Source organism: Mchenga conophoros, linkage group LG18 (genome assembly GCF_057382185.1).
Source record: "Mchenga conophoros isolate Kocher_MC1m ecotype Shallow Benthic linkage group LG18, M_conophoros_male_GT1.1, whole genome shotgun sequence".
Lineage (NCBI taxonomy): Eukaryota > Metazoa > Chordata > Actinopteri > Cichliformes > Cichlidae > Mchenga > Mchenga conophoros.
In genome coordinates, this window is record NC_140543.1 from 30,860,005 (window position 1) to 30,876,594 (window position 16,590).

The 16,590-nt window shown below is 43.3% G+C and overlaps 1 protein-coding gene across 1 annotated transcript in view; it reads right to left on the minus strand.

The window, feature by feature from the left end:
• LOC146554184 (neuropilin and tolloid-like protein 1) overlaps positions 1 to 16,590 on the minus strand; it is a 44,347-nt gene that overhangs the window by 16,891 nt on the left and 10,866 nt on the right. The window lies entirely within an intron of this gene.

The following is a 16,590-nucleotide window of genomic DNA, read 5'->3' on the forward strand; positions in this document are numbered from 1 at the left end:
ATTACGCAACGCGGTACCCGGAAGCAGTTCCGCTGCGCACCATCTCGGCTAAGAGTGTGGCGCAGGCACTGTTTCAGGTCATCTCCCGAGTCGGAATCCCGAAAGAGATACTGACTGACCAGGGCACGTCGTTTATGTCTCGTACACTGCGGGAACTGTATGAATTACTGGGCATTAAATCTATTCGGACCAGCGTCTACCACCCTCAGACTGACGGGCTGGTGGAGCGGCTGAATAAGACCTTAAAGTCCATGATTCGGAAGTTCATTAACGAGGATGAACGCAATTGGGATCACTGGCTAGACCCTCTGTTATTCGCAGTGCGGGAGGTGCCCCAGGCCTCCACGGGATTTTCTCCCTTTGAACTGCTGTTCGGCAGGAGGCCACGTGGGGTGCTCGACCTGATTAAAGAAAGCTGGGAGGATGGTCCGAGCCCCGCCAAAAATGAGATACAGTACGTGTTGGACCTGAGAGCAAAACTCCACACTTTGGGGAGGTTGTCACGGGAGAATTTGCTCCAGGCTCAGCAGCGTCAGCAACGCCTGTATAACAGAGGGGCTAGACTCAGGCAATTTTCACCGGGAGATAGAGTGCTTGTGTTACTCCCTTCTTCCAGCTCGAAGTTGCTCGCCAAGTGGCAAGGTCCCTTTGTGGTCACACGGCGTGTCGGGGACGTGGACTATGAGGTCGCTCAGTCGGACAGGGGAGGAGCCACGCAGATTTATCACCTCAATCTCCTTAAAGCGTGGAGAGAGGTTGAAACCGCATCTCTGGTGAGCCTGGTGAAGGAGAGAGATGAGTTGGGGCCTGAGGTGCCAAATTCTATCATTCCCGCCTCCCTCCCTTGTGATGGCCATCTCACACAGGCCCAGAGAGCGGACGTTGTCGCGTTGCAACAGCGCTTTGCGGACGTGTTCTCCCCCCTGCCCGGCCGGACGTCCCTCATCGAGCACCATTTCATGACGCAGCCCGGCGTGACGGTGCGTTCACGGCCCTACAGGCTCCCGGAGCATAAGCGAAAAATCGTGCAGAGGGAATTGGCGGAAATGCTGAGGATGGGAGTAATAGAAGAGTCGCACAGCGCCTGGTGTAGCCCCATCGTTCTGGTGGCGAAGAAGGATGGGTCTATACGGTTCTGTGTCGACTATCGCAGGGTGAACGAAGTGTCACGCTTTGATGCCTACCCCATGCCTCGGGTCGACGAGCTCCTGGACCGGTTAGGCACGGCCCGCTTTTTCACGACGCTGGACTTAACCAAGGGCTATTGGCAGATTCCCTTGTCTGCCGAGGCCAGGGAGAAAACGGCCTTCTCCACTCCGTACGGTTTGTACCAGTTCGTGACACTCCCGTTCGGCCTGTTCGGGCCCCCGGCCACTTTCCAGCGTCTCATGGACCGGGTACTGCGTCCGCACGCGGCGTATGCTGCCGCCTACTTGGATGACGTGATCATCCACAGCGACACCTGGGCGGAGCATGTGCCGTGGGTGGCCGCGGTCCTGGAGTCCCTGAGGGGGGCGGGGCTCACGGCCAATCCGAAGAAGTGCGCGGTTGGACGGAGGGAGGTGCAGTATCTGGGGTACCACCTGGGGGGCGGGCAGGTGCGTCCACAAGTGGGGAAGACGGCGGCTATCGCATCCTGCCCGCACCCCAGGACGAAAAAGGAGGTGAGACGGTTCTTGGGGTTGGCGGGTTACTATCGTCGCTTCGTGCCGGGGTTTGCGCAGCTAACCAGCCCCCTGACCGATCTCACTCGAAAGGGTGCCCCGGATCTGGTCCAGTGGACGGGGCCGTGCCAGGCGGCGTTTGTGTGAGTGAAAAACGCTCTCTGTGGGGAGCCGCTGCTTCACACTCCTAACTTTTCCCTCCCGTTTGTTCTGCAGACTGACGCCTCGGACAGAGGGCTGGGAGCCGTTTTGTCTCAGCAGGTGAGGGGAGCTGACCGCCCTGTCCTGTACATCAGCCGGAAGCTAGCGGAGCGTGAGCGCCGGTACAGCACCGTGGAGAAGGAGTGCCTGGCCATCCGGTGGGCGGTCGGCTCCCTGCGCTATTACCTCCTGGGACGCTCATTCACCCTCTATTCGGACCACGCCCCGCTGCAGTGGCTCCACCGCATGAAGGATGCCAACGCCCGGATCACCCGGTGGTATCTGGCATTGCAGCCCTTTAAGTTCAAGGTGATCCATAGGCCGGGGGCACAGATGGCGGTGGCCGATTTCCTCTCTCGCTCGCGAGGGGGGGAGTTGGCTCGGCCGGACGGCTCCCCGGCCTCGAACGGGCGGTGGGGGTGTGTGGCGGAGGCGGGGCTCCGGGCGCAGCTGCCGGGGAGGAGTGGAGCAGAAGGCTCAACAGGGCGGCGCTGCGAGGCCGGTAAGAACAGCTGATGGTGTTTATGTACTAATGATGGTCTCCCTCCGCTGTGTTTATAGTGAGACGGGGAGGAGCGGCGAGAGATCAGGTGGGCTCGTGAGCTGTCAGGCTTGTGCGACTGAGTCAGCTGTGTAAACAAACAAATAAATGTGGAATTTGGCAGTACATACCTGCGTGTGTTTGTGCCTGGTGTATTCCACAGTGCTTTTTTACATATAGATTAGGGCTGCTCAATTATGGCAAAAATTATAATCACGATTATTTTCACTGAAATTGAGATCTCGATTAAACTTAGTTACAGCGCTTTCAGAAAGACATCTACTGTGATAAAGTCTACTCTCCACCGCTGTGTAATCAATTATTGTAAATGTAAATATTATCAGGAAATGATCAGACAGGAGAGAGTTTTCAAGAACCACTGTTAAATGTTCAGTTTCTATGCCAAATGTTAAAACAAGATCTAGAGTGTGATTAAAGTGGTGGGTGGGTTCTTTTACATTTTGAGAGAAGCCAATTGAGTCTAATAACAGATTAAATGCTAGAGGCTGTCATTTTTAGCATCTACATGGATGTTAAAATCACCCACACTAATTATTTTATCTGAGCTGAGAACTAAATCAGATATAAAGTCTGAGAAATCAGACAGAAACTCTGTGTAAGGCCCAGGTGGACGATAGATGATAACAAGTAAGACTGGTTTCTGAGTTTTACAGCTGGGGTGGACAAGGCTAAGCATCAGGCTTTCAAATGAATTAAAAGTCTGTCTTGGTCTTTCGTTAATTAATAGGCTGGTGTAAAAAATTGCTGCCACACCGCCCCCTCGGCCTGTGCTTTGAGATTTCTGGTAGTTAGAATGTCTCGGGGGTGTTGATTCATTTAAACTAGCATAATCATCCTGCTGCAACCAGGTTTCTGTAAGGCAGAGTAAATCAATTTGTTGATCAATTATTAAGTCATGTACTAACAGAGACTTGGAGGAGAGAGACCTAATATTTAATAATTCACATTTCACTGTTTTACTCTTTGGTTCAGATGGGGATACTGTATTGTTCTTTCTTTGTAATTGTTTATGTTTAAGTTGCTTTTTAGTTTATCTAGATTTTTTCAGTGTTTCTGAGCTGTCATACCTTCATATAGGAAACAGTAAGATGAAATTTTCAAGGCTGAAAAACCGCCAAATCAATTTTACAATCAGTCTAAGTACTTTTAAGTCCCTTTCTATAACCCACTTTGAACATTAATCAACAAAACTGCACCAATTTAACACTCTGAGGTCTAAGTCATTATATGTGCTCAAACTGAACCAAATCCCTCAATCACAAATATCTGTAAAGGGGATCTAAAATAAAGCACTAAATGTGACACAGAACATTTTTAATTTTGTATAGTTTAACAGTAACTTTAACTTTAACGTAGCTTCATACCCTGGAGGACGGGGCTGTGGCTCCCCACACTCCCTAGCAGATCGTTACATGGAGAAACCTTTGGAATGCAAGCATGCTGATCCACACAGGTATGCACACAGGTGTACACATGGGTATTCACAGACGCGGACTACAGCTTTCTTGGCTGCTGCCTCAAAGCACATTGTACGCTGTCTATCTTGCGTGCTGCACAATATCGTTTATTATTTAGTATCTACTGATATCTACTGCTAGCTAGTTTATTGTGATGGTGCCGTTTTTTTTATTATGTTGCTCTTTGTTGTTTGCTTTCTCTTCTGTTTTTTTTCTCCATACAGGTGACCCAGGTGTTTTGTTTTTTTTTTGTTTGTTTTTCTTTCTTTCTTCTCCCCCTTCTCACCGTCTCTTCTCCCCTTTGGTTTTCTTTCTCTCCCTCTCTTTCTTTCATTCTCTCTCCCTGTCCTATCCCCCAGTCATGTCTGTCCCGTTTGTAGCAACTGAAAATAAAATAAATTCATAATTATAATAAAGGTCAATCAAATGGACCAATATGGCAAGGCCATGATGATCCACTTGGTAAAATAAATCCGCTTGGCATCTTTCTTGGCCTTAAGACAACAATTCTGATGGCTAAAGATCCAAACGGGACACAAAAACCCCCCCAAAAAAACCCCCCAGTAACTTTAACACGTAAATATCTGCAAAGCTTTTGAGTTATTTACGGTTAAATTAGTCCACAACATAGGCATGGTTATTTTGTCAGCTTCAATCTATTTTTATAGTGCAGAACTTATATGCACCATACTGTTAGGATTAAAAGCTGCTACATAGTTTGAATTCCATACTTTGGACACAAGTGGAGACGGAGACTTAGTGAGGCTGCAACGTGCTGGGCCGTCCGTTGGCTCCAGAGGGTTAACGTCTGTGAATCAGTGTGATGCCATATTAATTCTCAATCTACATTTCAATACAGGCTCATCTTGGCTATCCTCAATTCCTTCTGTGCCAAAATTATTTTCTACTAAAGTATTATTTTACGCTCAAAAATGTGTTAGTTACAAATGGGTTACTTAAATGTGTTTTAAAGCCCTAAGTGTCAGGATCCTGGATCTCCTGACCCAGAGTTTCTTGTGTCTCAGGGTTTTTGTATTATGATGTATGTTCTAAGTTCTCTTTGTTGCCCCAGTTTATTCTGTAGTCTAGTGTCTTGGTTTGGGTTTCTTGTATTCTGTTTAGTATTTAGTAGCTGCCCTCTGTGCCTCCTTTTTGTTGGTCTCTGTGTTTCTTAGTTGCTCTGTCTCCCCTAGTCAAGTCCGCGTCTGTGTTACATTTCCTGTTTCACTTTGAAGGTCTGTGCCCTATGTAAATGTATTGAGTTTTGCTTCCCTTGGGTCTCGTGTCAGATTTCTCACAGCTGTGTGTGCGTGTGTGTTGTTAGATTCTTCCCAGTTTAGGTTTTGTACAGTTTTCTGGTCAGCAATAAAAGCTGCCATTTTGAGTTCAGTTCTGTTTCCAGTGAGTTCATGTTTGGGTCCAATTCCTGCCTGCACACAGCTGGATCATGACACTGAGATTGTATTTTTTATTTCCTAGACTTAAGCCAACCCTTTGAGCCACTGATATTTAGGGGTCAGATTGATTGTTCATGGCTTGACCCACATATATTTTGTCAGGGCTTAAGGCTCTTCATTTTGTTTTGTTTTTTTGACAAATAAAGGTCAACCTCTATTCTGTAATACACGAGATATGTGCACCAATTTTGTCAAGAAAAACAGATTAAACAAAATCTCTGAGCTTCAGTCGTTGGATAAAGTAAGCGCAAAATAACACAGACTAAAAATGACAACGTTAAAGATATACTGCAAAATAAAATAAAAACACGGCTGGCCTAAACTTACGTAATCTATGTGCCAGTTCATTTCCTCTGCCCTTATTTAAACCCACCATCCCCCCTCTACAAAAAGAAACCCTGATGCTCCTCATCAAAAACAGAGAAACACATTTAGCACGAGGAAGGGAGCAGACAGATATTTTGTTCTAAACCTTTGTGCTGATGAATCTACTCGCTAGGTGGATTATAAATTCTGACGTACCAGCTTAGTTGTTGAGGTCAGATTAGACTCCAGCAAAAATAAAACAAACGGCTTATTTTCCAAGCATAAATTCTCACTTTTTCCATTATTTTTCCATAACCTTTGGTCAGGGGTTGTGATGTAGGAAGACCAGGTGATGGACACAACTCAGCCTCAAATACACAAGGACTCTCATTAATTCTCTCATGTTTCTAACCTATTTCCTCTCCAAGCTCAGCCAGATTAATCATGTTCATTCCTGTGTGTTTGGGTGTGTTTGTGCGTTTGTGATGCAACAATACCTTACCAGGGGTTTTACGCCTAATGTAAGATGGAAAAAAAGGGGAATACAAAGCCTGTTTTATGAAAATTACTTGTATATTCATCTCATTCAGCGAAAATGAGTGAAAACGTTTGCAGAAATATTTATGTGCATATATCTACAGGAATGGCAGAATTATTAGGCAAATGAGTATTTTGTCCACATCATCCTCTTCATGCATGTTGTCTTACTCCAAGCTGTATAGGCTCGAAAGCCTACTACCAATTAAGCATATTAGGTGATGTGCATCTCTGTAATGAGAAGGGGTGTGGTCTAATGACGTCAACACCCTATATCAGGTGTGCATAATTATTAGGCAACGTCCTTTCCTTTGGCAAAATGGGTCAAAAGAAGGACTTGACAGGCTCAGAAAAGTCAAAAATAGGGAGATATCTTGCAGAGGGATGCAGCAGTCTCAAACTTGCAAAGCTTCTGAAGCGTGATCATCGAACAATCAAGCGTTTCATTCAAGATAGCCAACAGGGTCGCCAGAAGTGTGTGGAAAAACCAAGGCGCCAAATAACTGCCCATGAACTGAGAAAAGTCAAGCGTGCAGCTGCCAAGATGCCACTTGCCACCAGTTTGGCCATATTTCAGAGCTGCAACATCACTGGAGTGCCCAAAAGCACAAGGTGTGCAATACTCAGAGACATGGCCAAGGTAAGAAAGGCTGAAAGACGACCACCACTGAACAAGACACACAAGCTGAAACGTCAAGACTGGGCCAAGAAATATCTCAAGACTGATTTTCCTAAGGTTTTATGGACTGATGAAATGAGAGTGAGTCTTGATGGGCCAGATGGATGGGCCCGTGGATGGATTGGTAAAGGGCAGAGAGCTCCAGTCCGACTCAGACGCCAGCAAGGTGGAGGTGGAGTACTGGTTTGGGCTGGTATCATCAAAGATGAGCTTGTGGGGCTTATTCGGGTTGAGGATGGAGTCAAGCTCAACTCCCAATCCTACTGCCAGTTTCTGGAAGACACCTTCTTCAAGCAGTGGTACAGGAAGAATTCAATTCAATTCAATTCAATTTTATTTATATAGCGCCAAATCACAACAAAAGTCGCCTCAAGGCGCTTCATAGATACAGAGAAAAACCCAACAATCATATGACCCCCTATGAGCAAGCACTTTGGCGACAGTGGGAAGGAAAAACTCCCTTTTAACAGGAAGAAACCTCCGGCAGAACCAGGCTCAGGGAGGGGCGGCCATCTGCTGCGACCGGTTGGGGTGAGAGAAGGAAGACAGGATAAAGACATGCTGTGGAAGAGAGACAGAGGTTAATAACAGATATGATTCAATGCAGAGAGGTCTATTAATACATAGTGAGTGAGAAAGGTGACTGGAAAGGAAAAACTCAATGCATCATGGGAATCCCCCGGCAGCCTACATCTATTGCAGCATAACAAAGGGAGGATTCAGGGTCACCTGGTCCAGCCCTAACTATATGCTTTAGAAAAAAGGAAAGTTTTAAGCCTAATCTTAAAAGTAGAGATAGTGTCTGTCTCCCGAATCCAAACTGGAAGCTGGTTCCACAGAAGAGGGGCCTGAAAACTGAAGGCTCTCCCTCCCATTCTACTTTTAAATACTCTAGGAACAACAAGTAGGCCTGCAGAGCGAGAGCGGAGCGCTCTAATAGGGTGATATGGTACTACAAGGTCATTAAGATAAGATGGGGCCTGATTATTTAAGACCTTGTATGTGAGGAGCAGGATTTTGAATTCAATTCTGGATTTAACAGGAAGCCAATGAAGGGAAGCCAAAACAGGAGAAATATGCTCTCTCTTTCTAGTCCCTGTCAGGACTCTTGCTGCAGCATTTTGGATTAGCTGAAGGCTTTTCAGTGAGTTTTTTGGACATCCTGATAATAATGAATTACAGTAGTCCAGCCTGGAAGTAATAAATGCATGAACTAGTTTTTCAGCGTCACTCTGAGACAGGATATTTCTAATTTTAGAGATGTTGCGCAAATGGAAGAAAGCAGTCTTACATATTTGTTTAATATGTGCGTTGAAGGACATGTCCTGGTCAAAAATGACTCCAAGGTTCCTCACCGCATTACTGGAGGCCAAGGTAATGCCATCCAGAGTAAGAATCTGATTAGATATCATATTTCTAAGATTTTCAGGGCCGAGTACAATAACCTCAGTTTTATCTGAATTAAGAAGCAGAAAGTTAGCGGCCATCCAGGTCTTTATGTCTTTAAGACATTCCTGCAGTTTAACTAATTGGTGTGTGTTATCTGGCTTCATGGACAGATAGAGCTGGGTGTCATCTGCATAGCAGTGAAAATGTATGCTATGTCTGCATCCTTCAAGAAAAACATGATTGTCATGCAGGACAATGCTCCATCACACGCGTCCAAGTACTCCACAGCGTGGCTGGCAAGAAAGGGAATAAAAGAAGAAAAACTAATGACATGGCCACCTTGTTCACCTGATCTGAACCCCATTGAGAACCTGTGGTCCATCATCAAATGTGAGATTTACAAGGAGGGAAAACAGTACACCTCTCTGAACAGTGTCTGGGAGGCTGTGGTTGCTGCTGCACGCAATGTTGATGGTGAACAGATCAAAACACTGACAGAATCCATGGATGGCAGGCTTTTGAGTGTCCTTGCAAAGAAAGGTGGCTATATTGGTCGCTGATTTGTTTTTGTTTTTTTGTTTTTGAATGTCAGAAACGTATATTTGTGAATGTGGAGATGTTATATTGGTGTCACTGGTAAAAATAAATAATTGAAATGGGTATATATTTGTTTTTTGTTAAGTTGCCTAATAATTATGCACAGTAATAGTCACCTGCACACACAGATATCCCCCTAAAATAGCTAAAACTAAAAACAAACTAAAAACTACTTCCAAAAACATTCAGCTTTGATATTAATGAGTTTTTTGGGTTCATTGAGAACATGGTTGTTGTTCAATAATAAAATTATTCCTCAAAAATACAACTTGCCTAATAATTCTGCACTCCCTGTATATGTGACTGTGTATATTTAGTTAGTTAAACTGTGGCACTGCTTTGTTACACAAACACATCACAGATCATAGACTGTATATTAAGATGGACACAGCCACTCTGACATCATCAATTAGTTTACAAAGACTATTGTGAAACATCAGCATTGTGCAGCATTTTTGGCCATCTCTGCTTTAGCTTTTGTTTCTTTCTTTCTTTGCTTGTTTTTGTACCACAACTGACCAGATTAAGTCATGAAGGTGAAGTGCTAAGTTATTAGCTAAAGCTTAGTTAGCAAAGCATCCACAGACTGAGTGCAAAAAACACAGAGCGACAGAGCTAATCAGCCATTAATAACATACAAATTAATTGCTATATAGTACAATATAAACATGGAAATGTACTGCATGGGCTTTTGCACTGTCCACTTCCTGCTGTGACAAAACAAATTTCCCACGTGTGGGACTAATAAAGGTTATCTTATCTTATCTTATCTTTAGTGAAGCTAACTAGTGTCCATCAATAATTTTATTAACCAAAAACTTGTGCATTATCAATAAATACTTGACCAAAAACCACCTTGTGGCCATAATATGCTTAAATAGAAATGACTCTAGAGTCAGTCTAGAGTGTGCACTCTTGTTAAATATTCTTTGCAAGCTTGGGTGCATAAGGATGAATTTATTCTCTCCTGCCAACCCCGACGGGTGGAATTAGATGGGAGATTAACATTTGGTATTAAGGACTCATTACATTTGATGTAAACACACAGAAAACAGCTTCTCCTGATCTGCTAATAATGCAAAACATCTTCTTAAAGGGACAATATATGTTAGGAGGCTGTTTGGAAAAAAAGTGCTTCAGTGTACAAAATATATATCCAAATCACCCTAATTAGCTGTAAAAACTGAAAGGGCATGTATATTATCTGAAAAATGCGGAATAGCTAATATTGCTAATGACATGCACATTTGGCAAACAAATTGTGGCAAACAATTTTGGAAAAAACAAAGAAAGAAGAAGAAGAAGCAGAAGAAGAGAGTCGAAAAGTGGAACATTCCTTTGTGGAATAAAAAGAATTATGTACTGAGACGCAATCAAATTAAAAAAGAAAAAGGAAAGATGGATAGATGACAAACAGACAAAGAGATGCAGATTAGGCTTTGCCCCGTCAGTGTAGGTGGCCTATAAAATCTGTAGTTAATAAAGCATCTGTCTCGGACTCCCTTAAGCTGCTGCTGCGGCTCAGCGCTGACAAGCTGTATTCCCCTGAAGACAAGCTTTCATTAACTGTCCTGTGGGAATGACTGCGGGAACAAGCCCTTCTCCGTGCGTGTGTGCACGAGTGCATACGCGTGCGTTTCCCTCCTCGTCTCTTGTTAGCTGCAGCTGGTGTGCCTGCACTGCAAATGGAAATGTGAGCACATTCCCAGCTGCATTCTGCCAGACTACTATTAAAATTGCAACACAATGCAACTTTTTTGACATCGTGCTGTCAATTAGCACGAGGGTGTGGTGTATATTTTTTCGCATCCTTTAATGCAATCTGGGGATATAAAAAAAAGCTTCTGATGAGTTGAACTTGCAATTTAAGTGCACTGAAAAATACAAGCATTGATTTATTTTAACTGCACTCTCAATGACCAGGCAAACAAAAAGGTGGGGGTCAGAAGGGGTAAAAGAGGTGGCTTACTATGCTTTGGGTAGACAACAATGCCAAAGTCACAGCAGTGAAGACTGAGAGCGTGCCAAGGAAAGGAGACACAGGCTTAGAGCTGTGGTGATATTCTGAACAGCCAGCAGCCGCGACAGATGGAGCTACAGCCAGTATGATGTAAGAACAGCAAGATGGCAGAACTCAGGACAAAGTCTGAAAGACACGTTCTCCACTATTTTGTCATGCTCTCCAAAGAGGGTGAGTTCTGTTATAGGTTATTTAGTGAGTCTCCTTATTCACCGTTCGATCAGCTGCATAGAAACTCGCTTCACTTCACTCATCAGTTTCTTATGCTTTTATAAGAAACACACAGAACTACAGGCAAAGGTCAACACTTAGTTTGGATAAAACCAGCCTATTAAAGTGGCTCCAGAGCTAAAAACAGCATGTCTTTTGTCCAGTCTCCCTCATCTCACCCCCAACCAATTGCAGCAGATGGCTCTCTGATAGTGGTGGGCGGATCGATCCAAATATCGATAGTATCGATCCCAAGTCGGTATCGGATCGATACTAGCCTGGTTAGATCGATTCTTTACTTTGAGTTCTGCTTGTTTGCTATGCTGTGCTTTTGGCAAAAACGAAACAGCCAGGTCGCTGGACTCGCCGCTCCTGTGTCAGCGGAGAGCAGGCACACTTTGCCCCCCTCTCTTATGTTTCGGTGTTGCGCTGACACGTCACGTGACTTAGACACTTTGAGGGCTATTAAGTTGTTTACATATTAATTATATTTATACCAATTGTTTTTATTGTTGAGAATTTTAATTGTAATTTTTGTATTATAGTTTACCAACAGTATTTGTTTTAATTTGTTTACTGGTTTGCGTGCACTTAAGATTAACAACAACAAAAAAAAGATCACCACCACGGCAGACCCGATGGCATTTTCATTTATTTATTCTTACAATAATCACACGGTTGCTGTAACAGTACATTCAACGGCTGCAGCTCTCCCGCTGGCAGCCGTACACATCACCACCACCAAACCTGCAGCGGCATCGCAGAACACGCCCTGCCACATACCCCCATCGCCCGCTTCACCCCACCCCGCGAGCAGGCGAGGGAATCGGCTGGACCATCGGTGCCCCATGCCCCAAGTGTCCACTCTGGCAGTCGCCCGCGCTTCCAGCGGAAGCCTGGGAGCTGGCCTGATTGCCACCCATATGGCAAGCAGCGGCAGCGCAGCAGGAGTGGAAGTGAGCCGGGGCTCAGAGGCAGCTGGGCAGACTGGGCAGATGGAGGTGCGCCAGGTGCTTGGGGGTCCTGCCTGTTTTAGAGAGGAGCGATGCTTCAAAGGATAGTTGCAGATTTCTGTCAGAATCTGCAGATTATACAGTACAAATAAAATGTTCACGTTGTCTTCCCAACAGTTTCACTAACATCTACACTGGATGGCCAGGAAGCGTTCACGATGTCTTCTCCGGCACTGATAATTGGCGTCTGTCTTGTGTCAGTGACGTAAAAGATGGATTTAATGCGACATGACCGTTCAAACAGCAGTCGCTTTCTAAAACATCAGATATGTATCGGATTCAGTACCACATACGAAAGTGACCCAGATCGGATTTGAAAATATCGGATTTGTGCCGTTCACACTGTCATACCATGATCGGATATGGGTCGCATAGGGTAAAAAAAAATCGGATTTGATGCGCTTTCGCCTGCAGTGTGAACATAGCCTAAGAGCCATCTTAGGCTATGTTCACACTGCTCCGCGCGGACAGAACGGCAGACCGACCCATCACTAGGTAGTACATCCTAGCGGGAGGGGCTACGAGCTCACATGGCTTGTAGCTGTGCCAGAGAGCAAGCTTGGGTGAGCTAGTCGGGAATATCTTCTTCTGCAGTGGCCTTAAAAAAAGACTATTGTTCGTTCTCCTGCCAGGTAAAAATCTGTTTCGTATGTATATCAGAATCAGAATCAGAATACGTTATTGATCCCTGGGGGAAATTATTTTTTGTTACAGTGCTCCATTTTAAACCAACATTAAGACAAGACAGACAATACGCTAACTAAGAATAGTACAATATATACATATATATACATACATACATACATACATAAGTCACTTATAAATAAATATTTGGAAAAGAAACATGTGTAGCTGTAGCAGCAAACAGTGTGTTAAGTGGATGCGATATTATAGTGATGGGATTTCCGGCTCTTTTTTAAAGAACTCTTTCGGCTCCGAACTGGCTCTTCAGGTTGTTTTGTTGCTTTAATTAATGTATTATTAACAATAATATAAAATTATGCACAAAAGGAATCGCTAGTGTAAAAAAAAGTGGTTTTATATATATTTTTATATATAAATATATGTGGTGGCCCCTAGAGACAAAGCACATACAAACTCCAAAAAGCACGTACAAACTCCAAAAAGCACGTACAAATTCCAAAACACATTAACAAAAAAAAAACCACACAGAGTTAACTGAACTTCCAAAACAGAGCTATCTACATCACTTAAATTAAACAATTGAAAGCATATGTGTATGGTTTGTGTATTTATACACAAGCACTCATATATATTCAAATAATAAAAAAAAAAAGTTCATTTACCTGTTACTACCACACACCAAATCAGGTCATTGGTACTTGCTGGCTTGTGTAGCGACTAGGTAACAAAATCTCAACACTGCACCTAGCATCCTGAAGCACTTCTGTTGTGTTTTGTACGTGTTTTGGAGTTTTTACGTCTTTTGGAGTTTTGTTTTTGTCCCTGGCTCTCTTTCTCTCTCTGTGCTACTGCCAGTGTAACTACCGCCCCTTCCCCGTCTTCCCAGCGCAAAGCACAAGGCTCGCGTGCGGAGTGAAGCGGGAAAAAAGTGCTAGAGAGAGGGTGAGAGAAAGGAAAAAAAAAAACAACCCATGGCTTGCGATAAGGAGCCGGCTCACGTCGTTCACGTCAAAGACCCGGCTCAAAGAGCCATTTCGTTCGCAACCGACCCATCACTAGTATATTATACTATTCCATGTGTTATCATCAGTGTTGGGAAGGTTACTTTTAAAATGTATTCCATTACAGAATACATGCCCCAAAATGTATTCTGTAACATATTCCGTTACGTTACTCAATGACAGTAACGTATTCTGAATACTTTGGATTACCTAATATATTATCATGCTTTTTACAACAACGTGAATGTACTATTGCTGTGTGATTTATTACTATTACTGAAGGTCCGCGACTCCGAACTGTAGTAAAGGGAACTCTGACTAATACGGCGGGGTCCCTGTCGGCTCGTAGCCGAAAAATAGCTTTACTTTGTTGTGTGGGTCAACTTTTCTTGCGAGAGACAAAGAGAGGCGTTGAAAGGCTGCTCCAACGGAACTTATTGTTTTCGGAGGAAAACACGAACACGGTGTACGGTCGAGTCTTAATAGCTTACTTACAACTGGGCTCGTCAGGCACTCGTCTTGGCTGAAGTGGTTATTATTATATTTACATGCTTCCAGCTCCCTTTTTTCCTCGATGACAACTCGTACCTTTCCACTCCCCTTTTTCTCCCTCCTCGCGCTCACAGACCCATAACGTGTATGGCAGTCCATTCTCCCTGCAACACGGACTACACTGCCCATGATGCTACATTCTTTAGAGCTATGCTTGTAGCATTCTGCCTGTTAGCTTAGCACAACAACAACAACAATAACGAAAAGGCGCTCTCTCACCCAGGAAACACACAGTCGCAGAGAGAGAGAGAGCGTCGCCCTATAACCATGGCAACCGTAACGCTGCCGCCTAGAACAACAGAACGTAGCTGTCAAACAAAACCCAAACAGTCCTGACCCGCGACAATATGAAACAGGAAAGTACCGCAGTGTAATCCATTTATTTCAACAAAGAAACTGTATTCTGAATACCACCTGTTTAAACGGTAACTGTAACGGAATACAGTTACTCATATTTTGTATTTTAAATGCGTAACGGCGGTACATGTATTCCGTTACTCCCCAACACTGGTTATCATCAGTGTTGGTCAAGTTATTTGAAAAAAGTAATCAGTAACTAATTACTGATTACTTCCCCAAAAGTAATCCCGTTACTTTACTGATTACTTATTTTCAAAAGTAATTAATTACTTAGTTACTTAGTTACTTTTTAAAAATGATTTACAACCAGAAGAGGTGACAAAGCAATAGATCTTTCAGCCCAATTCTACTTTTTCTGCATAATCCATCATACAAAATGTAATCAAATGGAAAAGTCTATTTTTTTAAAACTTGTTTTATCCGTTTTAATCTTTTAACTTTATGCATCAAGTAAAAATTAAATTATATGCACCATTCTCTGACTTGAAGAAATTAGTTTAACATTTAAACCTATTTTCTGCACATTCCAGCACATAAAATAGTAACTAATCACTAGTATTTACACTATATTTTTGTGTTTACACTCACTCTTTCAAATAGATGCAAGTAAAACACAGCAGAAAATAAATAAAGTCAAAGACTAGCGGTCCTGTTGCTCTATTTTCACCTGTAAAGCAGGAGTAGGGTAGGCGGAGGTTTACCCTGGTGCACTGGTGTCAAGCCAGCCTCCAATTCCAGCATTGCAGTCAAGCCAGCCTCCACTTTGTTTTACGTTCCCTGTGTATTCAAAGTATTATGGCAAAAGACGTGGAAACCTGATTTCAAAATAAAATATCCTGAAGCATGACTTCTAAACAAAAGCCAACTTCCAGTAAATTAAGAGCACATTCATAAATATCAATTAGTCTTGTTTGCACACTCTAATGTTGGATACAAATGACATACCCTAGTATTCTAGTAGTAACATGTCAATATTAAAGCCATCTCCTTTTGGATTTCAAAGTAAAAGCCCTCTAAATGTTTATTTTTTAACTACTTTTTCAATTAATTCAGAATGGAAAATTCACGTTTCCACAGACTAGTTGCAGTCTATATTGACAGTATACAACCCCATAGTGATACCATGTCAATCCGGTTGTTCAGTCTGACGTCACTAGCCGTATCTGGACCTAAACTCCGCTGCAGGTCCATATATCAAACGATCACTATGGCATTACTGAGAGTTGAAAAACTGTCTAAAGTCTTTCATCTTTAATAAAATGATCAGCGTTCTGCTCTACCAGGTGTAACAATTGAGTTTAACATCCAGGCATCCATGAAAACGGAATTTATGACATTTAATGGAGTTAGAAGTTAGCAGGGAGTTAGCTCGCTAGCTTCTATCTAAATACAATATAGCATGTCCTGACTGCGGGGTTTTGGAAACAAATTAAAACGTACAGCTCTGTTATCACTTCCAGCATAAATGAAGACAGAAAACTAAACAGCAGTGACGTTTGTAGGGTTACTGAAGTTGGGCTAGCTGGTATATAATGATGTGCTACGTGACCGCTAGCGACACAGCTATGTTAGCATAGTATAAACAAGCTAACTTTTTTTCCACTCGATAAAAGTTAACGTGAGTGTTCTCAGTGGTCAGGAACAAATGTAATCGCATGGCAGGATGCTGTAAAAGGACCAAACTTCAGCCAGGAGAACAACTGAGATAATCCATCCACAATACGAGGTTAGTCATTCATATACTGCTGCATGGGCTGGGCTGTAGTTACATCCTAAGGTTTTAAAAACTGAGCTTAAATAAATGATTAGCGGTAATAAAAGCCGAGGAAGGTCAACAGTGATCACTGACAGTTTTAGGAGCTTTTTGAGATTAAATAGAAGAAAATACATAAAATTAAACATGTTAACAAGACAAAAGCCATATTAAACGCAGACTACTT